Source organism: Bombus affinis, chromosome 1 (genome assembly GCF_024516045.1).
Source record: "Bombus affinis isolate iyBomAffi1 chromosome 1, iyBomAffi1.2, whole genome shotgun sequence".
Taxonomy (NCBI): Eukaryota; Metazoa; Arthropoda; class Insecta; order Hymenoptera; family Apidae; genus Bombus; species Bombus affinis.
Window position 1 is genome coordinate 4947442 of NC_066344.1, and position 8320 is coordinate 4955761.

The window sequence follows — 8320 nt, forward strand, 5'->3', positions numbered from 1 at the left end:
ACAGATCGATGCATCGATGTCAGAAAGATTGTAGGTACGCTACTGTCGGAGAAAGCGAGTATTCACGACAGTGACACAAACATCCACTTAAGATATATTATGTGTATATACAGAGAAGATCAAAAGATTCTAAGCGTGTACGATTATGCGCTTTATGCATCGGTGTGCAGTCCCCACCCGCACGGTGAAAACATATTTTTCCTTTGAATCTATTTCTTTCTTCACGAAGTAGCTCGCGGTGCATTAGTGCAAAATGCTTTTCTATACTGGGTGTCTGATATTTTTCCTAGTAAATCATGGCAGCTTAGTTTACCCGTAACTTAATTCAAATATTTTTAAATATATATTAATTAATTAATAATTACCTTAATTTATTCATCTTATTTATTCAAATGGTTCAAATAAATAGACCAGATTTAAGACCATTTTATTGATGATTAGTTTTAATCGATGACAATAATTACCGAAGCAATCGGATATATCGAATATATCGATATCGCTTTAAATTATCGATATTTAATGTTAGGGTGTAGTACAGACTCTATTATATCTATTTCTGTATTAAATTCATTAAATAGTGAAATTTGTGAATTATTATAAAGGTGCAAATATTGCTAGAAAATTATTAGCCATAATTTTAAGTAATAAAATGTTGCTTAAAACTGTTACGGTGTTTTTACATTAAAGAAAAGTAGTTGATAGCTGAGTTTAATAGAGCATACCAATTCTTCGATTTCTAATGAATCGAACTGTATAACAATGTATTATCAATGCTGTCTCTATAAGTCTCATTTAATATAAACGTAATATGTATGTTATAAAAAAGTATACGATATTTTCTTTCGAAAAATTAAGATCTCGAATTTCTGTTTCGAGATCGCAGTCCGATTAATCGGTTTTTAAATAACAATTTGTATACATACTTATAATTAGTACCGATGCCAACTGTTACATACGTCTATATAATTGCAAAAGTAGTTTGCGATTAAAACCGTCAGTTCATGTACTTAATTGCACTATCGTCCTCATTATAATGTAGTAATTAACATTGGTGGTAGGAATTGAGGTGAACTACTCTTTTATGTGGTTTTGTATGAACCTGTTTTTTCGTTTTGAAAGGTTAAAAAATACATCTGTTCTGAGATAGTGTCGATTGGGTGGTAATGATATGTTCCAGTAGCTTTCGTGTAACAAAACTTTGTAACTCCTAACCAAAGAACACAATATGATCAGTTTATTTAAAATATTAGAATTTTCTAAGGAAAGTTAGTTTTGCTGAATCAGCATTTTTATGAAAAATCAATTTGCTCAATTTGTTTAAGGGCTAGAATTTTCTAGAATGAATCTGTCGTACCATAACCTTTTTCTTTTATTACAAAACTTGATTATTCCAAAGTTCATTTGTTACATTGTAATATTAAATATCGAGTCTTTAATTACCTTAAAATTTTTAAATTTTATAACACTTTTTAAAGAATTGTCTTTAGAATTTTCCAAGATATTTTAAACGTGAAGTTAGTCAACAATAAGATCATACTTCTTGTTCTGATGGGATATAAAACCTTTTTTCATAACCATTCCACGACTAAGTTTTTAATAACAGTCAGCCGTTGCTCATTTTCATTCGTTATTATGTTAATGAAGCAATGGTATAACTGTAGTTATAAATTCACAATAGATCATATCATTATTAACACAAAAGTCACGTATTTCTTCTTATCTGCCATTCATCGAGTTAATTGCTAAACGGGATACAGTACGGTGAAATTAGAACGAACTTAAGAGAAACGAGTATGACGACAACTGTCTGTTTCGTGTAGAAGACGAATGTTTTTTCAATTTAATTTTTAAATTTAATTTTTAGTTGAATCTAAAAGTGTACGTTAATGGACATTAATAGCCATTCTTAGAAAACTTACATACATACGTATTTGAAAGATTAGTATCAAAAAATGGTTTAGCTTACACGGAAACAATACTTGGAATATATTATTATTGTTTCAAAAGGTACAGTATTGTGTACTTCTTTTTAAAAATGATATTAATACAATAAATGTTAAGGTATTTTATATGTTTTTTTACACATTATTTAAGTCAATGATTTGTATATAATTTTATGTTGTAGTTAATAAATGAAGAATAAATGCGACTATTGAATAAATTTTATATCGTTTTATATGAAAAATTAAAGGAGGAATGGAAAAATCTTTAATCGGTGAGTGATTAGAGTAATCTATAATGATTGAAATTGTATCCCAATGTATTAATTATGTTTCTATATTATTTTACTTTGTCTGTGCTCACAAAAATTACTTTAATATCTTTTTCTAGCTTTATGATGTTGTCCTAATACGTTATAACATCGTTGATTTTCCTTCTTTCTTTATAATATTTCAATTTTTTTTAATACACCACAAGAAAAACCTTAAGACATCGAAAGACAAAGTATCATAAAGAAAAGCAAAAAATCAACGATGCTACAACGTTTTAGTAAATAATTGATTCATAATACATATGGTCATAATACAAAGTTATACATCATATAAAATCATTATAAAGAAAATAATTATCAATTATAAATCAATAATGTATTACTGTAATATCTTAAAATTATTTTATAATTATTACCTTTGTCGAATATTGATAATTATATTATGGACGTTTGTGCAATTTCGTATTTGTATGAATGTGACTAAACAAATGGAATCTAAATAGAAAGTTCTTCCATTCAGTAAACATAGGCACGCTACTTTTGATATTTTACGTATTTTTACATGTGGCTATCCCGTGTAGATAAATTTCTACACGTAAAAATGTTCTATTCATTTTTACTTATAATTGGAACTGTGCAATAAAACGAACGAACGGTTACAATCCCTATACACGAATTATTAATTTCTTTTGATAATTCGATTTTTCATTCGTTTGAAAAATAATCCTTAATATTTTTTAAGCAAGTCAATGTTCGTAAAATGTAATATGTATATGATATCTTTGTATCTTCACGCGACAATTTAACCAGAGAAAGTCTCATTCACGTATTCGAATGAGTTGAAATCAGGTCAAACAGAAGGAATACACGCTGTTTATGCTTCCTTCTCAATTATTGTAATGAATCGTTGCATTTTTAGCGATCTTCGTCTTTTTGAAAAAAAAAAACATACGTTACAGCAATATTTTGCGAACACATATATGTATCCTAGAATTGCTAGAAATTACAGAACACGACTAGTCCAGGAATTACGATGATTGTGCGATTGCTTGCGGGTGTAGGTACGTTTCCCACTTTCTCCACGAAACGTATTTCGCAGTTCGTACGAACATTTACGCGACTCTTGCTCATCTTCTCGTTCCTGAGCAATTTGATCGGCTCTGATTGGACGAAATGAGCGCAGACAATACGTTGGGAAATGCAGTGAAAGTACAATGTCTTGTACAAAAAATATTCCCTTGACTGTCGTTTGATATAAAATGATATTCGAAATTTGTACGTGTCAGCGGTGAAATCAACCAGCGGAGATATACATAAATATGCGAAATATTCGGAATGTAGTATTCGCTATAATATTTAGCAGGTCAAACTATCTAGGCTCTGTTTTTATAATGGTATGTAATTTGATTAATTCAATTTGCCTAGAAAATTTAATTTGGCCAGAAAAATGGTGCCAGCGCCTGCCATACACCAAGCTGTGATTTCAATTTTCTGGAAGGACGAAGAAAATTGGAAAGTAACCATGGGTAGGTGTTTTTGTAACGATAAACAGTATTGTTACAGAAACTGTGAATAGAATTTTGTTTATCGAGACGATTGAAATCTCCATATAGATTAAATTCTACTGTATTTTACAGTATACATTGTCAAACAAATTAAAATTAGAATATATCAGTTTCTTATATTACTATTAGGTTACGACTTTTAAGAAACGAGTAAATAAAATCTCTGCTCTGGACTATTCTCGTACGAAACTGTACGCAAGGTCGTCGTTCCATTGATTCATAAAATCCTCGCGTTTTGTTCCTTCGGATGGAGCATTATCTGCTTCGTTTAATATTCATAATTATATTCGGAATAAATACGATCTGAAGATAAGAAATAATTATATCCTTCTGGTCTTAATAAATTCATTCCTGAAGAGATTAAGATATGAATTAAACAGAGGAACATGCGTTCCATTAAATCCTTGAATTCTAATTAAAATATCATGAAAGTAGTGAATACATAAAGTCAATTAACTTCTTGGTCTTTTAATTCAAGCGCTCCGAACATGTACTATCCATTTCTAAAATGAGATGCAGAATCCACGTATCCGTTATAATGGTTAGATAAGCTAGTCTCAACTGGTTTTTGATAAATGGCTTGATGAATCCAGTCGATAGGACAACATAGTAAATTGATTAACATTATAAAGTATTTCACGAAACCCAGTATCGTCCATTATCCAAAGTTCCAAGTGAAAGAAAGAAGAAAGTGTAAAGATTGTCGTGGTTCGATACGTTTCGTTCTTGCGAACGATTATCTTTGATATCTTTGATAGGTTCAATCGTCAAAAAGGCCAATAACATTGTGCATTATAATCAAAGACGCGTCTTACCGTAGAGTTTTCTTACGTAATGTTCCCGTAGAAACCGTAGAATGCAGGAGTTATATATGTATGTATATATATATATTTTTTCTATTTTTTTGTCCATGCATAAACCGTAAACGTTAATAAGTAAAAGGCTTTTCTATTGCGATTTTTCATCAATTAAGTGAATTCGAATAATTGTCCCATACACAGGCGCATTATGTAGAAATATCCGGTTGTTCGTTCTTCTTTGACAAGAAGTAATTTTGTTTTAAAATTATTTTATAAAGAGCGAAAGGATTTGAATTTACTATGAAATAATTTTATTTATTATTATTGTATCTATGATTGAGCGAAAGAAATATGTATAAGAGAATAACGCAAAGAAAGAGTTTTTAATATATTTTATTTAGAAATACACGTATATATGACTTGAACTCCGAACAATAATCGACAAAATCCTGAAAAACAGTTGGAAAATTGTGATTTACAACTATGGAGAAACAAACTAGGTGATATAAGATTTTACATAGTTTTCTGTGTCTTCTATGCCATTTCAGCGAATCTTTTCGACCTTTTTATCCTATTTTTCTTTTTAAACAATTATCTCCAATTTCTCAGGCTATTTCGCAAACTCGTTGTATCTTCGTTGGAACGTCGGCGTATTTTCATATTAGTTTTATTATTTTGAAATATTTCGACTGAACCATGCAGGATAGTCTTTGTTTTTGTACGAGTAATCTTGTATCTTACTATTATATTGTAAAGTATCATTACGCAAGAAAAGTAATCTTTGAAAGTTAATGGGCAGTAAGGAATTGGCGTTCATAATGGGCAAACCTTATGAAATTGTTTTTTCTTTGACAAGTTCTCATCTTCAGGTTATTTAATTTCGTAATTGCAAATAGATAGAAAAATTGTTCAGATTAATTTCTACTTAAAATCGTTAAATCGATGCTTAAAATCATTTAGCATATCAACGAATCAATTATTTGTAATATGAAGCATTTATTAAGCGAAGGTAATTTAGTAAATAATTTATTTGGTAATTTATTTGGCAATTAATTTGTTAGCGTGTTAAACGCTTCTTTAGATCCAAAATCTGTAATTTTTATTTATTACCGGTACACTAATTTGCATAAGAAAATAGAAAATGATGTTTCTAGTTATTGATTTACTACTAATTTGTACTTTGGTACAAAAGCTCTCTTTTCCGAAAAATCCATCAAAGTAGCCGGATATTTATCAGTGGTAGTGTAATTTCGTTTCTATGAGGGATAGGTGTGGAAATAAATCATCGTAATTTACCGGTTGCTTTCAAGCAGTTGCATCGTGCAGCGACCATTTCCTCGTTATTTACTTTTCTCTTGATAAACCGTGTGATCGATGTTTTCACGTTTGTTCGCGTTTCGTCTTTCCTTTGAAATGGTAAATAATTACCAATGTAATTATCAATTACGTTACACGGAAAATTTTCGTACAATTGACTCAACGTAGTGGCAGCAGGTTTATTGTTCACGCAGTGACACAACGTAATAAGATTAATAGTTACTTTCCAGCAGCTTAATTTGCATTTTCATGGTTATAATGTACACGAGGTATATTTATCCAATTAGTTTATTTCTTCTTTAGGAAATATATACAATGGCGTGCAATATTTCAAAAGCGATATTTTGCAAAATTTAAACTACCTATGTAATTACGTACTAATTAAAATGTCTGGACTCCAAAAGCAGAATGTATTAAGTCAACCTTCCTTTTAAAATTACATTTTTTTACTTTTCCCGATGGTAAAAACATTTTCGTTTTAAATCATTTAGTTTTTAATATAATAGCGTAAAAATGATATTAAGTGCATATTATATATGTACAAGATTTTTGTAATTTTGATTTGCACTGCTCTAAAGTTTAAAACGTATGACTTAATAAGCTCTGGCTGTGGCATCCAGATATTTAATACTATTTATCTAATGTACCATTCGTTTTACTTGTAACGTCTGTATAGCTAATGTTATTTAAAATACTTTTGCACGTCGCTTTTCGAATATTAAACGAATAAATTTATATGGTCGGAAACTTTTGTACTCCGCTGTATACAAGAACTGCTGGTTAAAAAGTTATCTAAAAATTACCGTCTATTTAGCTTTCATATATCTTTTATCAACAATAAAACGTATTCACGTGCACGCCGAACTTATCTACTACTCTCGTAAGTTTGATCTTGATCTCTACATAAAAGTTTGTTATGTTAATGAACAGATAAAACACTCAATTATCCGTTTCGCTTTCTATATTTGCATCAAGAAACTTTCATAGAAAATGCAAACGAATTGCTTCGAGTTATTCAGCAACTGTGCGATTAAATGGATATTGTTGAAATCCATATTGCACTGATATATCTGCAGACGAAAAGGAACACAATATGAAATCCATGGCTGTTACTAACGTGAAAACGAAAGTATAGCTGAGCATCTTTTTATTGACAATTGCGTAACAGCAAATGAAGAGAGAAGGGGAACCCTCTATTTCCGTAGTTTGAGAATTTCTCTCGTTGACACAATTGAAGCAAATAAAGAAGATAAACTTTCTTTATCATGAGCAACGTATTGCAGATATTTATATTTTTTGAGGACAACTAAGGAAAAAATAGACTCCAAATAGAAATTTATTTTACTTAAATATTATGAGGATTTACTATACTTATCTTAGAATATTCTACATATTATGAAAATTTATATTTTTGGTATTTTGATATATGTATCTATTATGCAAATTCACATTTTTTCGAAGAAAATTAAAGAAGTGGAAGCTAAACGGAAATTTATTTTCAGAATATTTCATATATTTTAATGTATTATGTGCATTCTGTGTGTCTTTGCATATCTAAATCTTCCATATCTAAATGCATAAACATTTGTAGCTTATTTTTCATGTTAAAAATGTATACGCGTCGGTGATTGTGCAAAATGTTCAACAACATTTTCGCTTGGAACAAGGTAAACGAGTCAGTAAAAACAAAAGAAATCCAAAGGACGATGCATTTCATTTGTCATCTATAGAGCGCAGATGATCTGCATAAGTACCATCAGGTACCATTTACGTGAAAACGATGTTAACAAGGCTCACGTAAATTTTCGTGTGTTGGATGATTAACGATGACCAAAGTCGTGAAAGAGCGAAGAAAAAGTTATTCTTTGTTCTGATGGTCGCGTCCTGTCGTACGCAATTGCACAATAAATATGTCCATGAATGTTGCCCGAAACACATAATACATATGGATGTACGTACATACATGCGCGTAAAGTTCCAACGAATATGCTGCTGAAAGAGATTGTTAAACAGATTGTCAAGTGATCTGTTAGAAGCTTATTATTTAAAGTAGTGGTAATTGAAATGATATAAAAATCACCAGACAGTTCATCTTTACTGATTTTTTTAACTTTACGTCGGTATTAAGTATGTTAATATGAGATGGTTGATTCGAAGAATTCAAGCGATAAGTAGATGATAAATTTACGAATGTTTTGTAAAAACGAATAATATCAATTTTGTCGTTGTATGAATACAACTTGTTTAATATTAATCTATATTTAATTCAGTAAATATCGATGTTATTAATATCTTCTCGTTGTTCAAGAGAACGACAGAAACACGTATTTAATGGCAACATCGAACGAAAAGATAATTTTCAACTTAGAATTTTAATCTCTAAGATTAAAATTACGTTTACGTTAGAGATGGAATATCGTCTGAAA